The 25,783-nt window shown below is 37.8% G+C and overlaps 1 long non-coding RNA gene across 3 annotated transcripts in view; it reads left to right on the top strand.

Moving 5' to 3' along the window:
• Positions 1 to 25,286, top strand: part of LOC129643219 (uncharacterized) — a 95,895-nt gene extending 70,609 nt beyond the window's left edge. For all 3 annotated transcript variants that reach the window (XR_008710165.1, XR_008710164.1, XR_008710166.1), the window contains 2 exons: positions 21,220 to 21,303; positions 24,840 to 25,286. This is a non-coding gene — a long non-coding RNA (uncharacterized LOC129643219). The remainder of the gene's footprint in view (positions 1 to 21,219; positions 21,304 to 24,839) is intronic.
• Positions 25,287 to 25,783: the final 497 nt, after the last annotated feature.

Here is a 25,783-nt window from a genome sequence, read left to right as displayed (position 1 = left end):
CCAGGCTCCTCTGTCCTCTACTGTCTCCTGGAATTTGCTCAGTTTCGTGTCCAGTGAGTCAGTGGTGCTGTGCTGTTGCTGCTACTGCTGCTAAGTCGCTTCAGTCATGTCCGACTCTGTGCGACTCCATAGACGGCAGCCCACCAGGCTTCCCCATCCCTGGGATTCCTCAGGCAAGAACACTGGAGTGGGTTGCCATTTCCTTCTCCAATGCATGAAAGTGAAAAGTGAAAGGGAAGTCGCTCAGTCGTGTCCGACTCTTAGCGACCCCATGGACTGCAGCCTACCAGGCTCCTCCATCCATGGGATTCTCCAGGCACGAGTACTGGAGTGGGGTGCCATTGCCTTCTCCAGGTGCTGTGCTACAGGGACCTAAAAAAAAAGTTGATGTATTACTCATTTTGATGGCTGAATATGATTATTTGGGACTTGTTCAATTAAAATTTATCTGCCAAATACAGAACATTGCTTTAGTTACATTTGCTCCTTTTTAAATGGAGACAGAAACTGGAAACTCGAGTTGCTGGTTGTATGTATATAATGCCACACATCTATATAAAGTGAAACAGTCAGTGCAGGTATGTAGCATTGCACTGGCCCAGCATCCAAATGATGTAAACATTGTTATAATTAGTTCTAGGCAAAGAAGAGCGAAACACATTTTTTCAAGTAGCCTAGTTTCCAAAAGTCTTCTATTTAGCTTGACTGTTCTTTAGAGTTCAACACAAATCATAAAATACCATATAGGCTGCCTTTCTTGGTTGCTCTGTATATGAGCATGAGACAATGTTTTGAAATTGAATGAGTTTGGGTTTGAATTCCATGTTGCTGCTTTCCATTTGGGTAAACTAAGGTGATTGGAGATCCAACCAATCCATTCTGGAGGAGATCAGCCCTGGGGTTTCTTTGGAAGGAATGATGCTAAAGCTGAAACTCCAGTACTTTGGCCACCTCATGCGAAGAGTTGACTCATTGGAAAAGACTCTGATGCTGGGAAGGATTGGGGGCAGGAGGAGAAGGGGACGACAGAGGATGAGATGGCTGGATGGCATCACTGACTCGATGGACGTGAGTTTGAGTGAACTCTGGGAGTTGGTGATGGACAGGGAGGCCTGGCGTGCTGTGATTCATGGGGTCGCAAAGAGTCGGACACGACTGAGTGACTGAACTGAACTGAAGGTGATTGGTTGGTCACTTTGAGTCTCAGTTTCCTCATCTATAAAATGGGGCTAATGGCACCTCTCTCAAGGTGTGGTTGTGAGAATTGATGAGATAAGATATGTGATCAGTACTTAATAACAGTAACTTTTAACCTAGTTTCTTACCCTAATTACTGTGATTTGCTAGTTTTACATCTGTATTTAAGATCAATGGATGCAAGGCTAGTGAGTTCTGTGGAATCATCTGTCGTGGGAACAAGTCTGTATCATCTTTAAGGCAAAATGCCTGTGCTTCTTGAAAGTGAAAGTAAAGTCGCTCAGTCGTGTCCGACTCTTTGGGACCCCATGGACTGTAGCCTATCAGGCTCCTCTATCCATGGGATTTTCCAGGCAAGAGTGCTGGAGTGGATTGCTATTTCCTTCTCCAGGGGATCTTCCCGACCCAGGAATCGAACCTGGGTCTCCCGGATTGCAGGCAGACGCTTTACTGTCTGAGCTACCAGGGAAATGTTATTCTGGTACAGATTTGTCTACTGTGTCTACTTTTAATCTTCCTCTCAGATAGTGACATCACACTGACTTGTGCTGAACTTTTTTTCCTGATCTTTATTTTGTTTTATTCACTTGTTATTATTTTTGTTTCCTGATTCAGGGTGCTTGAAATGTAGCTCAAGATTATTAAATTAAAACTTAATCATCATAGCTTTTTCTTGCTTTGTATTTCATTACAAAAAAGCTCTAGATTTTTAATATTTGAAAGAAGTGGACAACGCTGGCGTTAAACAAAGATCACTTGTGTATACTAATGAGTAGAGTACATTTTGTGTAATCTCTGCAGTGGTCACATACCATGTATTCACAGATGTCCTAATACATAATGTTACTATATATACATATACAGTGTATGTATGGCCCTCCTGATGGCTTAGCAGGTGAAGAATTCACCTGCCAATGCAGGAGATGCAGGTTTGATCCCTGGGTTGGGAAAATCTCCTGAAGGAGGAAATGGCAGCCCATTTCAGTATTCTTGTTTAGGAAATCCCATGGACAGAAGAACCTGGCAGGCTACAGCCCATGAGGTCACAAAGAGTTGGACACAATTGAGCACACATGCACAGCATTATATATGTGAATATATACCAAAACATTATTCTTGTGAGCTGCAAAACAACCTTGTTAATCATATCAGCAATGGCAGTATTCCCCTTTTTTTTTTTAGAAAATGTCTTCTTAATGAAGAGTACTTAGTATGACTAAATTGATACTAATGAGCACATTTATTTATCTTAAGATATGCACCAGCCAATAACTTCATGAAATGGTTTTATCATTTCCTGCTCATTCTCGTTCCTTATATATTCCTCCAGCCTTAGCTGTCTTCAAATTCAGTCCTAATTTGATTAAAACTTTCCCAGCCACCTTTTTCTCATGTTTCTATGTACACTAGCCAAACTTAGATAAGGAAAATTTTCTTTTGGTGAAGGAATTCCAAATCTTAAACCAAAAATATTATATTTACTGCTAAATCTCTGGTGTTAAATCTTCAATGTCGAATATTTTGATTTAACATAAAAAATAACCAAGATATTTTAAGGGGAAGAAAAAAATCAAAAATATATGAAATAAAACATAGTAATAGCTGAAATCATTATTTTATTATTAAAATTTATTGATACCACATTTTATGTAATAGAAAAGAAAACATTTATTTTTTATTGAAGTATAATGAACACACAATATTATATTAGTTTTATGTTACAATTTAGTGATTCTATAATTCTATACATTATGAAAAAATTACCACAATCAGTCTAGTTACCATCTGTCACCATACAAAGTTGTTACAGTATTATTGACTGTATTCCCATGTTGTACATTACAGTCCTATGACATATTTATTTTACAGCTGAAAGTTTGTGACCTCTTAATCCCCTTCACCTATTTAGTCTGTCCCTCCTTCTCTCCCCTCTGGCAACCATCTGTGTTTGTTCTGTATCTGTGAGTCTGTTCCCATTGTGTTTTGTTTTATGGGTCACACATATAAGTTAAATCATACAATATTTGTTTTTCTCTAACTTATTACACTGAGCATAATTTCCAGGCACATCCATGTTTATACAAATGGAAATTTCATTCATTTTTGTGGCTAATATTCCATTGTATGTATATACCACATTTTGTTTATCCATTCATCTATTGGTGGGCATTTAGCTTTTTTCCACATCTTGACTAGTGTAAATAGTGTTGCAGTGAACATAGGGGTACAGATATCTTTTTGAATTAGTGTTTTCATGTTCTTTGAATAAATACCCTGAAGTAGAATTGCTGGATTGTATAATTCTATTTGTAATTTTTTGGGGAACTTCATACTGTTCTCCATAGTGGCTCTGCCAGTTTATATTCCTACCAACAGTGTACGAGGCTTCCCTTTTTTCCACATCTTCACCAACACTTGGTGTTTCCTGTCTCTTTGATAATAGGCGTTCTGACAAGTGTGAGTTGTTATTTCATTGTGCTTTTAACTTGCATTTCTCTGATGATTTGTGATATTGAACATCTTTTCAAGCATCTGTGACCATCTGTATGTCTTCTTTGGAAAAATGTATATTTAGTTCCTCTTTTTATAGTCCTTTTTTAATCAGGTTTTTTTTTTTAATATCAAGTTGTATATATTTGCTATATATTTTGGATATAAACCTTTTATTGGATATACCAAGTATAAACATCTCCCATTAAGTAGTTTGCCTTCCCATTTTGTTGATCGTTTCCTCTGCTGTGCAAAAGGTTTTTAGTTTGATGATGTCGTACTTGTTCATTTTTGCTTTTGTTGCCTTTGCCCAAGGAGACATATCCTCCAAAATATTGCTAAGACCAATGTCAGATAAATTACTGCCTATATTTTCTCCTAAGAATTTTATGGTTTCAGGTCTTACATATAAATCTTTAATCCATTTTGAGTTAATTTTTGTGTATAATGGAGAAAGTGATCCAGTTTGATTCCTTTGCATGTAGCTGTCCAGTTTTCCAACATTATCTATTGAAGAGACTGTCTTTCTTCCATTGTATATTCTTGCTTCCTTTGTGTACATTAATTGCCCACGTGAGCATTAAATTATTTCTTGGGGAAAATATTTCTTTTTTCCTGGGTTAAGAGGCCTCAGGACTTTTGTGTTCTAGGCGATAGATAACTCCTTCAGGCAAATGACTTACAGAGGAGATACTATAGACACCAAAAGCTTTAAAGTTCCTACCATACCTTACAAATAAGGTAACATGATGTTGTTCTGGGTTTGATTTAAATGGGAATTGAACTTTAAGGGAAACTTTATTTACCAGTTCAGATAATGCTTAAGAAGTCATCTGCATCTCATGTGCTAAAACCGTAGCACAAAGAACACCAAAAATGTTTTAGTGAAATTCCTGTTTTCAAGTTCTTTCCCTAATTTAAGAGCCATTTTATTAAAATGCAGTCAATATACAATTCTCAGTGATAAAATCACCAGAAATATTGTGCTTAAAATTCAGGATCAATCAGCTATACTTTTTAAAGAAATTTTATTTATTTATTTTAATAAATTTATTTTTTTAATTGGAGGCTAATTACTTTACAGTATTGTAGTGGTTTTTACCTACATTGACATGAATCAGCCATGGGTGTACATGTGTCCCCATCCTGAAGCCCCCTCCCGCCTCCCTTCCCATCCCATCCTTCAGGGTCATCCCAGTGCACCGGCCCTGAGCACCTTGTCTCATACATTGAACCTGGACTGGCAGTCTATTTCACATATGATAATATACATGTTTCAATGCTATTCTCTCAAATCATCCCACCCTCGCCTTCTCCCACAGAGTCCAAAAGTCTGTTATTGACATCTGTATCTCTTTTGCTGTCTTGCATATACGGTCATTGTTACCATATTTCTAAATTCCATATATATGTGTTAGTATACTGTATTGGTGTTTTTCTTTCTGACTTACTTCACTCTGTATAATAGGCTCCAGTTTCATCCACCTCATTAGAACTGATTCAAATGTATTCTTTTTAATGGCTGAGTAATATTCCATTATGTATATGTACCACAGCTTTCTTACCCATTCATTAGCTGATGGACATCTAGGTTGCTTCCATATCCTAGCTATTGTAAACAGTGCTGTGATGAACACTGGGGTACACGTGTCTCTTTCAAATTTTAATTGAATGGGAACTAAGAGTATTCTTTCAACTCATAATGGGTGAATTATTGATGTAAAGGAAAAGAAAACTATTAGAAAAAAATGTTTCCTTTATTGTTGTTTTGTCATAAAAAGAGAAGACTTAGAAAAAGATAGGATGAGTCCATCAAGGAACAATCAGGAGAGATGTATACTTTGTTTTAATATTGCATTTGATGAGGCGGGCAGGAAAGGGAAGAAAGAAAGAAGCTACTATGTTGAGCGTCTCATCTCACACACCTTCCTCAATTAACCTGTGACACCTAAATATCTCATAAGAGATTATGAGAGAATAGTATTACAATTTTATTGATGAACCCATTGACCCAACTAGATTTGTGACGGCTTACTAGAAGTTGCACAGTGAATGGATGGGAAAGATAAGGCTGGGTGCGACCAAACTCCCTGTTACTCAGAGTCCCAGGATATCTGAAAATAAGGACTAACAGGATCTTGTTAGAAAGTCTGAGAAAATCACATGAGGACTACATTACTTGATTCAACCAAGAATTACAATGAAGATACTATAACTAACATAGCAGAAGGGAAGAGAATAATTTAATTATTATTTTTAAAATGCAGGTATTTTAAGCAGCAAATAATTTATACAATGTGATTCACTTGTACTGCAAATGACTAAACTTCTTTTTCTAGAGTAGAAAAGAAAGTAGTATTTTAAGTGGTGTAGGTCTTTCAGTTTCCTGTACAATGTCACGAACCTCCGTCCACAGTTCATCAGGCACTCTATCTATCAGATCTAGTCCCTTAAATCTATTTCTCACTTCCACTGTATAGTCATAAGGGATTTGATTTAGGTCATACCTGAATGGTCTAGTGGTTTTCCCTACTTTCTTCAATTTAAGTCTGAATTTGGCAATAAGGAGCTCATGATCTGAGCCACAGTCAGCTCCCGGTCTTGTTTTTGCTGACTGTATAGAGCTTCTCCATCTTTGGCTGCAAAGAATGTAATCAATCTGATTTCAGTGTTGACCATCTGGTGATATCCATGTGTAGAGTCTTCTCTTGTGTTCTTGGAAGAGGGTGTTTGCTATGACCAGTGCATTCTCTTGGCAAAACTCTATTATCCTTTGCCCTGCTTCATTCCGTATTCCAGTTTGGGGCAGGAAGAAGACATGAAGATTTATGTCTTCAGCCTTATATTTAAAGGCTTAATTGAAAATTTCTGAATGAAAATAGAATTGACTGTAACATTCCACACTTACAACTCCAAATCCCATTTTAATTATCTAATACACAATTTTCTAAATAGATGTGTACAGGAATTTATGTTGATTGCATCTTACTTAGGTGAAGGAAGGGTTTTTTTTTTTTTGCTTTTTCTTTGCTAATGTTAATCTTTTGGGCAAGTACAATTTATCATGTTCTCTCTTCTCCCCTAGGATGCTACAAAACTATCACTAGTTCCTGAAGACTAAGATATGTTTGAAATCAGAACTAGCATGAATCACCTGTGTTTTTGGCAATATTGTTTAAATTCCATGTTCTGGCCTTCATTCTCTTATTTATTATACCAAACTGCTTGAGAGTCTTTTAATCAGGAACACATCATTTTCTTCTTTGAATACAGAGTTTAAATGTTAACATGTCAGAGAAAAGTAGTTAATAGTGAATTAAATTTATGATGAAACGTAATATCTGATACTAGGGTATTAACTGTAATATAATAACAGTATTTCCTAAGCTTCTTGTTGTTCAGTTGCTAAGTTGTGTAAGTTGTGTCTGACTCTTTGTGACCCTGTGTGCTGTAGACCACCAGGCTCCTCTGTGCATGGGCTTCTCCAGGCAAGGATACTGAAGTGGGTTGCCATGCTCTCCTCCAGGGGATCTTCTCACCCATGGATCGACCTTGCATCTCATCTCCTGTGTTTGCAGGCGGGTTATTTACAAATAGAGACACCTGAGAAGCCCAATAATATAGATTAAATAATTCCCCAGGCAAGAACACTGGAGGGGTTTGCCATTTCTTCTTACTCTGCAATGTAATTCCCTCAAGAAGCAAACATTATGGAGAAACTATTGCACTATCAACCCAAGAGTGAGGGTGGCATGAGCTGCCAATGCCATTGCATTGCATAAACTCTAGGGGAAATTTTTCACTGTATTCCGGTGAATGGTGTCCTGGAAGTCATGGCGCATACCACATCTGAGGCAAAAGTAGTAGGTATGGTGAGACGTTGTTGGATATAAGACATATTTTGAAGGCTAAGCCAACAGAATTTGTTTCAACTTGGATTCTGAATGTGAGAAAAAGAAAGAGAGGAATAAAGGATGATGTACGTTTGGCAGAAGCATCAGGGTGAAAGGTGGTTCATGCATTGAAATGAGGAACACTATACGAGAAGCAAGTTTTGACAGGGACAAGAAATAAAATTCAGTTTGGGGCTTAGAAAGTATTAGATTCAGTCCAGGTAAACATGCCAACTGTTCGGTTTGATGTAAGACTCTGATCTGAGGGCCCGTGGAAAGGTTGGAAATATATACTTGTGAATTATCAGATTACAGGTAGTATTTAAAGCCATGGAAATGGATATCATCACCTAGGTGGTAGAGCATACAAATGAAGACTGAGCCAAGGGTCGTGGCTCGGGACTCTCAAACAGTTAAATATAAGACATGAGAAAAATTAATAAAAGCAAGTTAGGACTTCCCAGGTGGTCCAGTGGCTCTGTGCTCCCAATGCTGGGGGCCCAGGTTCAATCCCTGGTCAGGGAATTTGATCCCACAAGCCTCAACTAAGAGTTCCCATGCCCCAACTAAAGATCCCGTGTACCTCAACAAAGATTGTAGAACCCATGTGCTGCAAATAAGACCCAGCTCAGTCAAATAAATAAATATATTTTTTAAAAATTTGGTTGCGATAGACCAACATAGTAGGAATGAATTATAAAGTATGGCATCCCAGAAAGCAAATGGAAAAGTGTTACAGGATATATGGGGAATCCAGTATGTCAGATTATGTTGAGATTTAAATGGAAATCAAGAGCATTAACAGAGAAATGATACAAATGGGATACAGAATATCAAGAGAATTGAGTGAAGAGATATAAATAGCAAAGAAGAGTAAATATTTTGAGATGGTTGCCATGAAGATAATGAGCTTAAGGGTTTTCTTTTTAAGATAAAAGAAGTTAAGGCAGGTTTATATTCAGAAGGGACTGTTCCAATAAAAAGGGAGAAAATGATGCTGCAGGGTGAAGCAAAGTCCTTGATTTGACTGGAAAGCACGGGATCTAGTCCGCAGGTTAGGGATTGGATCTTAACTGGGAATGGTAGAGTGTAGCTAAAAACCACAGATTCTGGTATCAGATGGCCTACTTTAAAATCCCAGTTTCTTAAAACAACAATGAGGTACCAGTACTTTTCTACTAGAATGGCTAAAATCCAAAGCACTGACAATACCAAATGCTGGCGAGGATGTGGAACATCTCATTCATTGTTGGTGGGAAGGCAAAATGATGCAGCCTCTTTGAAGGACAGTCTGGTAATTTTTTACAAAACTAAGTGAACTCTTGATGTGCAGTCTGGCAGTCAAAGTCCTTAGTATTTACCCAAAGGAGTTGAAAGCTTATGTCTGCATAAAAGCAAAAGTTTTATGTACACAGATTTTTGTGGTAGTTTTATTCAGAATTGCCAAAACTTGGAAGCAACCAAGACACTCTTCAGCAGCTGAATGAGAAAATAAACTGTGCTATGTTTATATAGTACAATATTGAATATTATTCAGAAAAGAAGGTATTGAACTACCAAGCCATGAAAAGATATAGCAGAACCTTGAAAGCATATTGTTAAGTAAAAGAAACCAGTTTGAAAGTCTATATACTGTGATTGCAACTATATGACATCCTGGAGAGGGCAAAACTACAGAGATGAAGGGGATTTGGGGCATGGGGAGGGAGGGATGAATAGGTACAGAATAAGGAATTTTTAGGGCAGTGAAACTATTCTGTAGGATACAGAAATAGTGAATATATGTCATTATTCATTTGTCAAAGCCTATTCAACTGTATATGGGCTTCCCAGGTGGCACTAGTGGTAAAGAACCCTCCTTTCAATGCAGGAGACATAAGAAATGTGGGTTCGATCCATGGGTTATAAAGATCCCCTGAAGGAGGGCATGGCAACCCACTCCAGTATTCTCGCCTGGAGAATCCTTGGACAGAGGAGCCTAGTAGACTACAGTCCACAGGGTTGCAGAGCTGAACACAACTGAAATGACTTAGCAGGTACACACATAGAACCATATAACACAATTACTCTAAACTACAGAGTTTGTTTATCCACTGTGCAGTTGATAATAATATATCAATATTGACTGTGTGGATCACAATAAACTGTGGAAAATTCTGAAAGAGATGGGAATACCAGATCACCTGATCTGCCTCTTGAGAAATCTGTATGGTCAGGAAGCAACAATTAGAATGGGCATGAAACAAGAGACTGGTTCCAAATAGGAAAAGGAGTATGTCAAGGCTGTATATTGTCACCCTGCTTATTTAACTTATATGCAGAGTACATCATGAAAAACACTGGGCTGGAAGAAGCACAATCTGGAATCAAGATTGCTGGGAGAAATATCAATAACCTCAGATATGCAGATGACACCACCCTTATGGCAGAAAGTGAAGAAGAACTAAAGAGCCTCTTGATGAAAGTGAAAGTGGAGAGTGAAGAAGTTGGCTTAGAGCTCAACATTCAGAAAACTAAGATCATGGCATCTGGTCCCGTCACTTCATAGATGGGGAAACAGTGGAAACAGTGTCAGACTATTTTTCTGGGCTCCAAAATCACTGCAGATGGTGGCTGCAGCCATGAAATTAAAAGACGTTTACTCCTTGGAAGGAAAGTTATGACCAGTCTAGAGAGCATATTCAAAAGCAGAGACATTGCTTTGCCAACAAAGGTCTGTCTAGTCAAGGCTATGGTTTTCCTGTGGTCATGTATGGATGTGAGAGTTGGACTGTGAAGAAAGCTGAGCACCGAAAAATTGATGCTTTTGAACTGTGGTGTTGGAGAAGACTCTTCAGAGTCCCTTAGATCTCCAGGAGATCCAACCAGTCCACCCTAAAGGAGATCAGTCCTGGGTGTTCCTTGGAAGGACTGATGTTGAAGCTGAAACTCCAATATTTTGGCCACCTGATGTGAAGAGCTGACTCATTTGAAAAGACCCTGATGCTGGGAAAGATTGAGGGCAGGAGGAGAAGGGGATGACAGAGGATGAGATGGTTGGATGGCATCATCGACTCCATGGACATGGGTTTGGGTGGACTCCGGGAGGTGGTGATGGACAGGGAGGCCTGGTGTGCTGAAGTTCATGGGGTTGCAAAGAGTCAGACACAACTGAGCAACTGAACTGAACTGAATTGGCTCATAAGTTTGAATGAAAATTATTAGGGGACTCTGTGTGTGTGTGTGTGTGTGTGTGAAAGAGAGAGAGAGAGAGAGAGTTAAAGGGGAAGGAGGAATGTGGGTGCTTTCTGTACTTTCTGCTTAATTTTCTATAAGCCTAAAACTGCTCTAAAAATTGTTAATTATTTTAAATTCCAGTTCCTTGGCTCATTAACTGTGTAACCTTGGGCAGGTTACTTAATCCCTATGTTCCTCAGTTTCCTTATCTGTACAATAAGTATAATTATATCAATCAGCTCATACTATTGTTGTAGGCTTAAGTAAAGGAATGTATGTAAAATACTTGAATCAGTATTAATATGCATTAAATGCTATATAAGTATTGCATGTTGCCAGAGTATATTTTGCCAGGTAGAATAACAGGAGAGAATTTGGAGACTGATTACAGAAAGAGTTAGTATGAAACCAAAGCACTTACTTTATAAATAGTGCTGTTTGTTCAAGGATGAAGATCTACAACTATTAGTATGAGGAGGGATATTAAATGTTTGAGGGGGAAAAAGAGAAGGTATGATAGGGTCATCTTAGAGAGTGAAAGAATTAATTAACTAAGGAAAGTGAATTTCAGACAGTGCTGAATCCAGTTAAGATCTGTGATCATTAATCAGTCAGTACATTTGGTTTTGGGTTTTGGATCTAGGCACAGAACAAGTGGAGAAGTGTTTTGAATTCGTGCAAGGTAGCAGTTTTCTAGATGATTATGACTGAGGGTGATAAGGTAAAATTTGGTGGTTATGCATACAAATAATTATAGCGGTCTGTGAAATATCAACTGGGAAAATGGTCATCAAAACTGAGGAAGTCGCGTGAGACAGAGGCCAGAAATTTTGGTGAATCATCTACATGTATTGATATTCTCCAAACTGAAGTTATCAATGATATGATAAAGCAGAGACAGTGATGATCAATATCTGCAGCTATCCATGGAAAGGAGAATTGAGTGACACAGTGTGGCAGAATTGCTGCAAAACCATTGAGACTTTTAATACAGGAAGGATGCTAGAGAGTCTGCAGGGCAACAAGCAGCCAGGAGGTATCTTCCACACCTTCAGATCCTATGATATGTGAATATGAGAGAAAAAGACTTCTAACTTGAGAGAACAAGAGATAAAGTGTTCTCAGGGTGTAAGTTTTAATTCCCATTAAGATATTAATTAGAGACCATGCCAGTGAATCAGATTTTAACCAGTCAAGACCTAAGTATCATATGAAGGCTTTATCCTAATTGTAGTCTAGCATGAGAGGAAGATAAATATTAGTAATCAGATACTTAGAAATGTTGAAGTTAACATAGAGCTACTTTGCCCTATAGAATCTTCTCAGTAGTTTATTTGCAAAGTGAAATATGTATTTGTTAAACACATGCCATCAGAATTTTATGATCTACTTGTTATCAGTTGTGTTAAACATAGATTATTCCATCTTGGTATTTAGGATGTAATTTATTTAAAATGCTTTGCACACATAATTTTATTTTATATGTCTTTTCTAATTACCCTAAAAGATAATTAAGCTGAATCTCCATGCAACATTGTTTGAGTTGCAGGCAACAAACTAGAAACCATCATAAGTTATATTGAAAATCGACAAAAGCAAGGGTGTGAAACCTTAATAAAATTGAATCTAAAAGCTTTCCTGGTATAGGGAACAAAATAGGCATAAATATTGTGACTTCTGCTAATATTAACAATTTGTTCTTGGGGTAAATTACAATCAGGAAATAATAGTATTAAATAGTTGTCATATCAATTTCACACAATGTATGTGACATTTTACTGTATCACTGAATGCATAACATGTTATACTGCTATGTGTTTGCTATTTTTTATAAGTGAGTGAAGTGAGAATTAAAGAGATTAAGAAACATGTCATCTCATATACATACGTGTAAAGGTGGAATTCAAACTCTCAGAATAATTGTTGTTGTTGTTCAGTCAGCCAGTCATATCCGACTCTTTGCAACCCCATGGGCTGCAGCACGCAAGGCCTCCCTGTCCCTCACCATTTCTTGGAGTTTGCCTGAGTTCATGTTCATTGCATCTGGGATGCCGTCCAGCCATCTCATTCACTCACACCCTCTTCTCCTTCTGCCCGCAATCTTTTCCATCATCAGGGACTTTTCCAAAGAGTTGTCTGCTTGCATCAGGTGACCAAAATACTGAAGCTTCAGCTTCAGCATCAGCATCAGTCTTTCTAGTGAATATTCAGAGTTGATCTCCCTTAAGATTGACTGGTTTGAAAGTCCAAGGGACTTTCAGGAGTCTTCTCCAGCACCACAGTTTGAAGGCATCAATTCTTTGGCCTTCTGTCTTCCTTGTGATCAGCTCTCAAAACCATACATGACCACTGGGAAGACTACAGTCTTGACTATATGGACCTTTGTCGGCAGAGTAATGTATCTGCTTTTCAACACACTGTCTAGATCTGTCATCACTTTCCTGCCAGGAAGCAATCGTGTTCTGATTTTATGGCTGCAGTCACCATCCACAGTGATTTTGGAGCCCAAGAAGAGGAAATCTGTCACTACTTCCACCTTTTCCACTTTTATTTGCCATGCAGTAATGGGGCTGGATGCCATGATCTTAGTGTTTTTAATATGTAGTTTTAAGCTGGCTCTTTCACTGTCCTCCTTCACCCTCATCAAGAGGCTCTTTAATTCCTCTTTGTTTTCTTCCATTAGAGTGGTGTCATCCACATGTCTGAGGTTGTTGATATTTCTCCCACCTATTTTGATTCCAGCTTGTAACTCATCCAGCCTGGCATATCTCATCATGTGCTCAATGTATAGGTTAAACCAACAGGGTGACAGCAGACAGCCCTGTCGTACTCCTTTCTCGATCTTGAACCAATCAGCTGTTCCATACAGGGTTCTAACTGTTGCTTCTTGACCCACTTACAGGCTCCTCAGGAGACAGGTCAGATGGTCTGGTATTCCCATCTCTCTAAGAGCTTTCTACAGTTTGTCATATACAGTCAGAGGCTTTAGCATAGTTGATGAAACAAAAATAAATGTTTTTCCAAAATTCCCTTACTTTCTCTATAATCCAGTGAATTGGCAATTTGATCTCTAGTTCCTCTTCCTTTTCTAAACCCATCTTGGGCATCTGGAAGCTCTTGGTTCACATAATGCTAAGGCCTAGAATGCAAGATTTTAAGCATGACCTCACTTGCATAGGAGATGAGTATGATTGTTCAATGGTTAGCATACTCTTTAGTACTACCCTTCTTGGGAATTGGGATGATGATTGACCTTTTCCAGTTCTATGGCCACTGCTAAGTCTTCCTGTTTTGCTGACACAGTGAATGCAAAACTTTTATGGCATGGCATCATCCTTTAGGGATGATGAACTGTTTGAATAGTTCTGCTGGTGTTTCATCTCATCCACTACCTTTATTAACAGCAGAGCTTCTTAAGGCCCACTTGATTTCACACTCCAAAATGCCTGGTTCTGGGTGACTAACCACACCATTGTAGTAATCCAGTTCATTAAGATTTTTTTTTATATAGTTCTTCCATATATTCTTTCTGTCTCTTCTTTATCTCTTCAGCATCTTCTAGGTCTTTACCATTTTTATCCTTTATTGTGCCCATCTTTGGGTGGAATGCTTCCTTGATGTTTCCAATTTTCTGGAAGAAATCTATAGTCTTTCCCCTTTTGTTGTTTTCTTCTATTATTAAGCATGGTTCATTGAAGAAAGCCTTATTGTCTCTTCTAACTGTTCTTTGGAACTCTGCTTTTAATTGGATGTATCTTTCCCTCCTTAGCTTACTTTTCACTTCTCTTTGTTCTTCCACTCAGAATAATTCAGTTCAGTTCAGTCGTTCAGTTGTGTCCGACTCTTTGCGACCCCATGAATCACAGCACGCCAGGCCTCCCTGTCCATCACCAAGTCCCGGAGTTCACTCAGACTCACGTCCATGGAGTCAGTGATGCCATCCAGCCATCTCATTCTCTGTCGTCCCCTTCTCCTCCTGCCCCCAATCCCTCCCAGCATCAGAGTTTTTTCCAGTGAGTCAACTCTTTGCATGAGGTGGCCAAAGTACTGGAGTTTCAGCTTCAGCATCATTCCTTCCAAAGAAATCCCAGGACTGATCTCCTTCAGAATGGACTGGTTGGATCTCCTTGCAGTCCAAGAGACTCTCAAGAGTCTTCTCCAACACCACAGTTCAAAAGCATCAATTCTTCGGCACTCAGCCTTCTTCACAGTCCAACTCTCACATCCATACATGACCACTGGAAAAACCATAGGCTTGACTAGATGGACCTTTGTTGGCAAAGTAATGTCTCTGCTTCTGAATATGCTATCTAGGTTGGTCATAACTTTTCTTCCAAGGAGTAAGTGTCTTTTAATTTCATGGCTGCAGTCACCATCTGCAGTGATTTTGGAGCCCAGAAAAATAAAGTCTGACACTGTTTCCACTGTTTCCCCATCTATTTCCCATGAAGTGATAGGACCAGATGCCGTGATCTTCGTTTTCTGAATGTTGAGCTTTAAACCAACTTTTTCACTCTCCACTTTCACTTTCATCAAGAGGCTTTTTAGTTCCTCTTCACTTTCTTCCATAAGGGTGGTGTCATCTGCATATCTGAGTTTATTGATATTTCTCCCGGCAATCTTGATTCCAGCTTGTGCTTCTTCCAGCCCAGCGTTTCTCATGATGTACTCTGTATATAAGTTAAATAAGCAGGGTGACAATATACAGCCTTGACATACTCCTTTTCCTATTTGGAACCAGTCTGTTGTTCCATGTCCAGATCTAACTGTTGCTTCCTGACTTGCATATAAGTTTCTCAAGAGGCAGGTCAGGTGGTCTGATATTCCCATCTCTTTCAGAAGTTTCCAGACTTTGCTGTGATCCACACAGTCAAAGGCTTTGGCATAGTCAATAAAGCAGAAATAGATGTTTCTCTGGAACTCTCTTGCTTTTTCCATGATCCAGCAGATGTTGGCAATTTGATCTCTGGTTCCTCTGCCTTTTCTAAAACCAGCTTGAACATCAGGAAGTTCACGGTTCATGTATTGCTGAAGCCTGGCTTGGAGAATTTTGAGCGTTACTTCACTAGCGTGTGAGATGAGTGCAATTGTGGGGTCTGTGTGCCGTTGCAGCCTCCCGTGCTCTTCAGAATAATTAGGAGGGATAAAAAAATGCATGTTATAATGTAAGATTTGTGAAATGGGATTTCAAAGGCATTTAAACAGTGGTGGCCAGGGTTTCAGGATAATTGTATCCTGCCAATTATTACGTTTCCCAGAGATTTCCCTGGGGAGTTAGAATATGTAGACCATATTTATATGACACTGGGGATATAAAATTAATAAATGCAAACACATACATATTTTTTATTCCTTCTAGATGCAGTCTATAGAAATTAAAACTAAGTTAGACACCATATACTCCTTTTTCTATTTGAAGAAAATGGTTGATGATGGACCATTTTGCTTGGCTCCTACTGGGATGCTCATTTCTTTAAAAACAATAACACTTGCAAATTGTTGAGTTCCACTTCTGGCCAAGATGTAATAGCAAGGACTGAATTTTCCCTCCTGCCAAAAACAACCATTAAATGGAGAAAATGTATGAAAAAATGCTTTGCAAGTTACTGGCCATCAGACAAGAAACAGCAATTTCTGAGAGACAGGAAGCAAACAAAACAGTCTTGTAGTTAACTCAGTGTATAGCTGTGATTGAGTTTCCAGCTGCAGTGCAGAGAGGGGAAACCCAGGCAGAACACTGTGGAGACCCTGCAATGAGGAGACCAAGCTGAGAGACCATGGAAACCAAGGCAACTTGAGTTTCCAGACAGAGTATTTATAGGAAGAAGAGGACTAAGCAGATAAAGAACTCTGGAAACCTGGGTAGTTCTTCCTTGAGTATTCAACAGACTACTGATCCGAGTGTGCCTCCATGTGACCAGATTTCTGGAGTCTGGGAGAAGGAAGAACTACAGGGGCTGGAATAGAAACTGGTGCACCAAGCAAACTGAAAACTTTATGGGGCACTGGGAAGAATAAGGAGCCTTGCACCTGTGTGGTGAATAATTTAGTCCTGAACTAAGCACAGCTCTATTCCACTAGAAAGAAATCCTGAAAACCTAAAATGATCAAACTGTTTCCAAGTAACTAGCTGTGTTCCATAACAAAGCATAAGTATATTTACAGGATTACAAAAGTGTCCAGATCCCAGTAAGATAAAATCACAATCTCTGGCAATAAAAAAAATTACCTGGTGTGTTCAGTGTAGGAAAGTGTAACACAAGAGAAGAATCACTTGATCAAAAATGACTGAGAACTGACAGAGATGTTATATAATTAGTACAAGGATATCAAACAGTTTTGTTTATATTTGTACAGTATATTCATATATACTGTATTTGAAAGTTAAGTATAAAAATAGAAGATACAGAAAGCTACAATGAGATCAGAATTACTCTGCAGAGGATTAAGGGCAGATTAAACTTTTCAGAATGAAAGATTAGTAAACTTGAAGGCATAGCTATAGAAACTACCCAAAACAAATACATAGAGAAAGAGAGCTAAAAAAGAAAAAAAAAGCAGCATCAGTAGCTGTAGGACAATTTCATATAAACATGATTAGAGTTCCTAAAGAAGAGTGTGGGGCAAAAAACTATTTGAAGAATTACTGGTTGAAAATCTTCCAAATTTGATAAAACTATAAACTCATATACCCAAGAATTTGGCTTAGCCCCAAGTATGGAAAATAGTTTGAAAGTCCTTCATAAGAACAGAGCTACCATATGATCTTGCAGTCTCACTCTTGGGTATGTGTCAAAAAGAAATCAACATCTCAAAGAAATATCATCATTTCCATGTTTGTTGCAGCATTATTCATAATAGCCAAGATATGGAAACATTCTAAGTATCTGTCAACAAATGAATAGATAAAAATACTGATACACACAAAGAATTAAAACATATGCCTACAATAGCACAAAAGTTAAACGAGAAAATACTAAGATCTTTAAGCTAAATGTGAAGTGGTATAATATCTGATAAAGTAGACTATGATACGTTACAGTTGTACACTATAAATCCTAAAACGATCCCTAAAGTAACCAAACATGAGAGGTAAAATGGTATCATAAAACAAATATTTAACCTGAAAGAAGGCAAGAAAGACAGGAAGAAGGAATAAAGGACAAATAGAAAAAAGATAGCAAGATGATAGATTTAAATTTAATCATATTAATAGTCACACTGACTACAATTGGTCTAATACTACAAAGTCAGAATTTGTCAGATTGGATTAAAAAGCTAGACCTGTTATTCATAATATTTCTCTACCATTCTAATGCTGTATTATAAGTAGGCTATGCAATGATATTATCTCTCTCATTCTTGACATTTGTAATTTTGTCTCTTTCCTATCTTTTTTACTGATCAATCTGATTAGAGTTTTATCAATTTTATTGATCTTGTCAAAAAACTTTTAGTTCCAATGATTTTCTCTTTTCTGAAGGGACAGAGAAGAATGTGATTTATGTAACTCCTTTTACTAGTTTGCATTATATGACATAGGTGAAGACATTTTACAGATGTAGTTAAGATCTCAAATCAGGTGACTTTGAGGTAATCATAAGGAAATTACCCTGGATAGGTGTGACCTAATCAGGTGAGACTTAAAAACAATAGTCCAACCTTAGTCCAACCTTAGTCTGAGGTTCAAAACGTGAGAAGGATTACACTGCTGGCCATGGGAAGGTAAGTTGACATGTAGCGGTGAGTCAGTGGAGGGAGCCATGTGACAGAGACCTACTGGTATTCTCCTTGAGCTGAGAATTTTCTGGCTGAAAAATAGCTGGAGGATTGTCTTCAGTTCTACAGCTTCAAGAAATAGTGTTTTTCAAACAGGAGTTGATACTCTTACGTGCCCTTGGTGAGGATGTGAAATGGTACAACATGTTTGTGAAACACTTTACAGTGATACTTAAAAGTTGGCTTAAAACTCAACATTAAAAGATGGCTTAAAACTCAACATTCAGAAAACTAATATCATGGCATCGGGTCCCATCACTTCAGAGCAAAAAGATGGGGAAACAATGGAAACAGTGACAGACTTTATTTTGGGGGGCTCCAAAATCACTACAGATGGTGACTGCAGCCATGCATGCTTTTTGGAAGAAAACCTATTACCAACATAGACAGCATATTAAAAAGCAGAGACATTACTTTGCCAACAAAGATCCATCTAGTCAAAGCTATTGTTTTTCCAGTAGTCATGTATGGATGTGAGAGTTGGACTGATGTAAAAGGAGTTACATAAATCACATTCTTCTCTGTCCCTTCAGAAAAGAGAAAATTATTGGAACTAAAAGTTTTTTTACAAGATCAAGAAAATTGATAAAACTCTAATCAGATTGAGCAGTATAAAGAAAACTGAGAAATGAAGAATTGATGCTTTTGAAATGTGGTGTTGGAGAAGACTCTTGAGAGTCCCTTGGACTTCAAGGAGATCCAATCAGTGCATCCTAAAGGAAATCGGTCCTGAATATCCCTGGGAAGGACTGATGCTGAAGCTGAAACTCCAATACTTTGGCCACCTGATGGGAAGAACTAACTCATTTGAAAAGACCCTGATGCTGGGAATGATTCAAGGTGGGAGGAGAAGGGGATGACAGAGGATGAGATGGTTGGATGGCATCACCGACTCAATGGTGATGCATAGGGAATCCTGGTGAACTGCAGTCTATGGGGTTTCAAAGAGTTGGACACAACTGAACTGAACTGAATAGCTATTATGTGATCCAACAATTTCATCCCTAAGTATTTACTGGAGACAAAGTAAAGCATATCTTCTTACTAAGAATTGCACATGAATGTTTCTAGCAACTTTATATAATAACCCCAAACTGGCTACAACCCAAATGTCCATCATCTTGTGAATGCTTAAATCCACAGTTATCACTCCATACAACAGATTACTTCTTAGCAACAAAAAGAATGAACTGTTGATAAACCCCTCTAACAAATTAATCTCAAAATAATTATCCTGAGTGAAAGAACCTTGTCCACAAAACGTACACATTTTAAAATTTAATTAATATTAAATCCTAGGAAATGCAAGGTAACGTATAGTGAGAAACAACAGATTAGAGGTTTTCTGGGGCCAGGGAGGGGTAGTGGTGGAGTGGAGATGGGCAGGAGGTATGAATTCACGAGGCGCAGGAAGATTTGCTAAGTGACACATGGCTTATTTTCCTCTTGGTCATATATTTATACTAATGTGTCATATCATGCACCTAACAGATGCCATTTATTGCATTTCAATTTTAACTTTAAAACATTGTTCATAAAAATAATGCTTTTTTTGGTTCAACCCCTGGATTTTCTATTTTTCTTTCTCCTGAACAGATTCTTAGACTCTTCAGAGTAAAAAGAAATGTAATAGCTTGGTCTGTACCAAAATGTGGCTTAGTCTAGTTAAGAGGTGAAAACTATTTGCCTTTGACTTTCGCTTGACATTTGGAACTGATAAGCCAAATGCCTTTTTAAGTGTCCTTTTCCCCCTTATTTAGCTGAACTTACTCCACGTGATCAATGATTGTGAGCTATTACATGTGCCATTAGATTAAATCTAAGGAACAAGAACAAGGCATGTCATGCAGATTTATCATTAATATCTAACTGCTGCTGCTGCTGCTGCTAAGTCACTTCAGTCGTGTCTGACTCTGGGTGACCCCATAGACGGCAGCCCACCAGGCTCCCCTGTCTCTGGGATTCTCCAGCAAGAACACTGGAGTGGGTTGCCATTTCCTTCTCCAATGCATGAAAGTGAAAAATGAAAGGGAAGTCGCTCAGTCATGTCCGACTCCTAGTGACCCCATGGACTGCAGCCCACCAGGCTCCTCTGTCCATGGGATTTGCCAGGCAAGAGTACTGGAGTGGGATGCCATCGCCTTCTCCCAATATCTGACTACACACTTTCAAATTTAGGTACTCATTCTAAATGTAGCTTAAGAGCAGCTTATATATTGGAATTTTAAGTGATATATGTATAACGTTATTGAAGTAACATCCATAATAAGTAAGGATTATGAAAGCTGCTAATTTTATATACAAATTAATCATTAAGAACTTTAATTATTAAATTGTTTTAATAATTAAACACTATTATTAAATTAATTATTCAAATAGTCAAATAAATAGCAAAATACACTGGCAATTAACTGGTATATAGTGAAGGGAAATATGGATAGAAATTCAGTTTTTAACCACAAGATCCAGTTTAATTATTCCTTTGCTCCATTGCTGTATCCAAGTTTTATTGGTAATTTTTTCCCAAGTGATTGTGTGAAATAGGAAATTCAAGAAGAGAGTAAGAAAAAATAAGCAATCCAAGTGAAGGCAATAATCTTAAATTTTCTGCTGTAAATATTTTAAAAGACTTTTTTTCAAACAGGGCAGAAAGCTTTGTTGTGGTAATGCTACAGAGAAATGTATCATCATTAACCCAATCTTCATCTTCAACATAATTAGAACACAAGTAAGTATATACTAGTCACTGTTCTTGTAAAGAGAAAGGGAAATATTTCAATGAGAAAATTGCCAAGAGCTCTACTCTGCTCTTACGGATGCCTGATCCTTGTAAAGCTGCTCATGCCTGCTCTTCTTCGGCTGTTTCTTTCCTCCAGAATCTCAGTCCTTTTGCTCACCAGGGCACCCTTTATTATTGTTGGTGCAGCAGCCAAATCCCTTGACTCTCTTGCTAAATCTCTTATTTCCTTCCTTCTCAGTGAATGGTAGCAGTACACAGTGACTACCTACACGGGCTCAAGTGACAGGCTTTCCAGCATTGTTATGATGGCTAATTAAATGAGTAAATATATGCAAAACAACTATAAAATGGGTGATAAAAAATATTTGCTATTTCAGAACTACTTAATATTTATTTTAGATCTTTCTGACTTGCATAAAATTTCACCCAAAAGTCATCACAGAACGGGGCAGGAGGGAATTTTATATTATTGGAGGTATTATATTATTTTAAAATTAATTCAGGTAAAATATATGAATGCACCTTGCACATAAAATCTGCTTATTTTTCATGCTATGAAAAATAAGATTTAGAATTAAGGAAACCAAATATGAATTGAGTTTTGAAAACTTACACAAAAACAACCTGTCTCTCAACATCATAGACTTCCTATGAAAATGGGTATAGTAGCACCATATTTGTAGACTTGGTGCCAGGAGTAACTGAAATAACACATACAAAGAATATGTAATATTTTTTTGTAAAACAGTTATTTCCTTTCTTTTCTTCTATTCTTTTATTTCTGTTGGCCTCATTTTATCTGTAAAATAAGCAAGTCAAATTATTAATAGATTATCTCTAAGCCCTAAAGTTTTCTGATTCTGTGCATATACTTGGAATGACCTCTCCCTTCTCTGAGGTTTTCAGAGAAGCACTATAAATATTTGTAATCTTGGATCATTTTAGACTTAAATATATGTGGCCTGGGTCATTCTCTAGTAGTGTCACGTGAGTCTCATTCTTTCTCCAAAACTAGGCACTATATTGATTACTTTTCTTGTATAGTTTCCTGTGCCAAATAGTGCTGAGCATACATCAGTCAAGACCTACTTATTGGTTTATTTAGTATATAAACCTACAACCAATGAATCAGCCTCTACTGAAACATACAGATACTTTGAAGAGTTGCTAGTGCTATTTAAGTGAAAGATTAATTCCATTCTACTCCAGACATTCCTGAACACTTTCCGTGGGTCATTGAACATATTTAATGTATTCATTTAAAAGCATAGCAAGGATGCTTCTTTTCAAGGCTTTAATGATAGATTTAATGAAGAATATAATGGAGGAGTTCATGGGGCTGACTCGCAAGCATGAGATAATAGAATGCAGCTGAATGCATTAAAGCATAGCTTCCAAGGCTTCACATTTTCTGCCTTAAATGACATTATATCATTTTACTCCAGGTCATTTAGAAATTTCTCATTTTGAAAGTGACTGTGGTTGGTATTTTTGAGAAATTGTATTTTGTCTCCTATTTCCTAACCTCCTTTCTTGCTAAGCTCAAAATGTGAAAACATAAGAGATAAAGAATCAAGCTTTCTGATACATAGATGTATAGAATCTCTTTGAATGATTTAAACCTGAGGAGTAGGTGAGGAGGGAGGCTGGGGGCAGTGGTAGACTCCAGATTTATTACTTTTTAAGTTTATGCAAATACTTCCCTCTCTTTCACACTGTTTCAGTGCTTAAATCTTAATGTTGGATCTCTTACATCATGCATGGTATCTAAATGGGATAATAAATCTTACTATATAGCAAGTAAAAACTATCAAAATTTATAACATGGATGGACTTGGAGGGTGTTGTGCTAAGTGAAACAAGTTAAGGAAAAACAAATGTGGTGTGATCTCACATATATGTGAGATCTAAAAACAAGCAAGGGGGCAAACAAAGCAAAATGAAAGCAGACTTACTGATACAGAGAACATGTGGCTGGTTGCCAGAGGAGAGCTGATGGTGGGAGGTGGGGTAGAGGTGAGCTGAGCAGGGATGATGCCCAGTTAAGAGTCTGTGGTCATATTCTAGGAGACAGATGATGGTGTATTGGAGAAAAGTGTCAAGGAGTTCGGAGAAAAGTGTCTGGAACCTATCTGGTGGAAGAACAGATAAGATGAGATGATGATGGAGTTTGAAGGAGGTTAAGGGACAGAAGATAATGCCAGATCTCTGGCCTGAGTTACTACTGATGACGTCTTCCACTGAGACTTCTGTGATGAGTAGGAGGTTTGTGGGGCAAAAGGACATGATTTCAAATTTGAACATGGTGTCTTTGAGACATCAAAGTGGGAATTTCTAGTAAGCAATCAGATACACATGAGAAGAAAAATCTGGGTGGAAGAGTGAGTTCATAGAGGGCAAATGACAGACTCCTGGAAAATACTGACATTACAGGGGTAAACACAGGATGTGGAGACTTTGAGGAGTGTTCTGGAAAAGGACTCTGAGATTAAAGGGAGGAGAGGTTGAAGAAAATGTGAAAAAGGAGGACTTGAGGAACTTTATGAAGGTCAAACAAGAAGAGTCCACAAACATGGTTGGTGAGATTGGGATGGACAGAGTGGTAGGAACAGAAGATGGGCTGTGGTGGGTGAGAGACTGAGATCTGTTTTCTCTACACATTAGGAAGGGAAATTACTAAGTGACAGGGTTAACAGAATGGAGGATGGAAATAGCCCTTCTGGAGACCTGAAAACATGCTGAGAAGAGGAGGGTCAGGATTGCTGGGCTGTATCGAACACCCAAGTGACCTTAGAGTCCATAAATCTATTGTGACAACTGTTTGAGCAAGTGGCTTATTTTTCTTCTATTTGTTTTGTTTGTTTGTTTATATAACTTAGTTCATTCCCCCGGTAAGAAATACCAGTTAGATGATTTCTTCTTCAGGTAAGAAAAAGTTAAATTACTGTGGCTTAAAGAAGTAGTAGTTTATTTTCCCTCATGTACCAAGAATTCTGTTTATGGTGGCTGCAGGAATAGGTTCAGCGTTCCCCTGGGATCAGGAATGGTGTCTCAGTAACTGAGTTCTAAGGCATGTGTCAGTGAATTACCGTAAACAGATGTGGAATCCTGGGTTTCAGTTCATCTTAAACTAAGTGAACCTCCTGATTAGGAATCATAGCTTATTTCCACAAGTGTATTTTGAAAGGGTATTCTGTATAATGATGCCAGATCACTTTTCATAAATCTTCAAACATTGTCAAAAAACTGGTGTCTTATATGAAGTCAACAGTGCTTATAAGTATAGAAAAATTAGCAGAGACCTGCCCAAGGCAAAAAGTAAATTGAAATTGGCTTGAAATTGAAGTCTCCCTCGGTAGATTCATTCAGCACTTTAGAGAACGATCCTAATTCCTTGAGATTTTGAAATCACTATTTACTGTTAGTTTTAACAGGGAAATAAATCCAGTGTCCTTTATGAACATGCCAAGTGTGTAGATTTTGGAAAACTATAAAATTCATACTTTTTATGAATTTTTTTTCAGGAAAAAAAAAAAGTTTGTCACAGAAAAACAGAAGAAAACAACAATCAACTTTAGCCCAAGATCTGTTTTCAGTGACTGAGATTGTGTTAGCTCATCCACCTTCTGTTTAGTGGTGTGTAAACTGTTTCCTTGGCATGCCTTTCCCCAGATCTTATAAAGTTAATGACTGTAAGGTGATGTAAAGGCAAACTGCTCAGCCCTGGAAGCTCAAGTTTTAAATAAGGTTGTTTGAAAGACTGTTTTTATTAGTTAAAAGAGAAAGACCTTTTCACAGGGAGATCTAGTTTCTTTTAATCTCTTTTGTTTGGTCTCTCCTCATGAGTTTTTCTAGAATTACTGACAGTTCAGGTTATGTTTGTCTTACACTCTCTTCACTAGTCTCTACTTTGATTTTCTTTTCATCTAAATAATTGGATCTTTAACTATAATAAATCCATTTTAACCAAGCTTCTTTTTGTTGTTTGTAAAGTTTTTAGCAACAGTGTAAAAAGGAATTGGCAAAGCTTATAACTTGAGAAGTGGCACTTTTTAGATACTAAGCTAAGAAAAGGGGTAGAAAATTAACTTCTGAGCGTGACTTAGGCTTGTCCAGTAGATTAAATCATTATTGAAAAATCTGACCACCTCTCTCCCCTCAGGACTCTTCCTTGATCCCTATTCAGCCTACCCAATAAACCTAACAATCTCATCTCGAACTTTCTTTCCATCTTTGGTTTATGCTTATATGCTTAGCTGCTGCTTCTGCTCCCACTGAATATCAATTAGGTATACTTTACAACAAAAAATTATTTCCTTCAATTCCTTTCTGTCTTTCCAGTTTTCCAGTCATCCTCATATCTGCTGCACACTTTTCTTTTCCTCTAAGTTTAGTGCATCAAAGAAAATTCCATCATAAAAGTAAAATCTGCCTTCTCTAAAGTATTCCCTAATTAAGTGGAAGTAAG

This window comes from Bubalus kerabau, chromosome 2, assembly GCF_029407905.1.
Source record: "Bubalus kerabau isolate K-KA32 ecotype Philippines breed swamp buffalo chromosome 2, PCC_UOA_SB_1v2, whole genome shotgun sequence".
NCBI lineage: Eukaryota > Metazoa > Chordata > Mammalia > Artiodactyla > Bovidae > Bubalus > Bubalus kerabau.
This window is presented reverse-complemented; position numbering and strand designations above follow the sequence as displayed.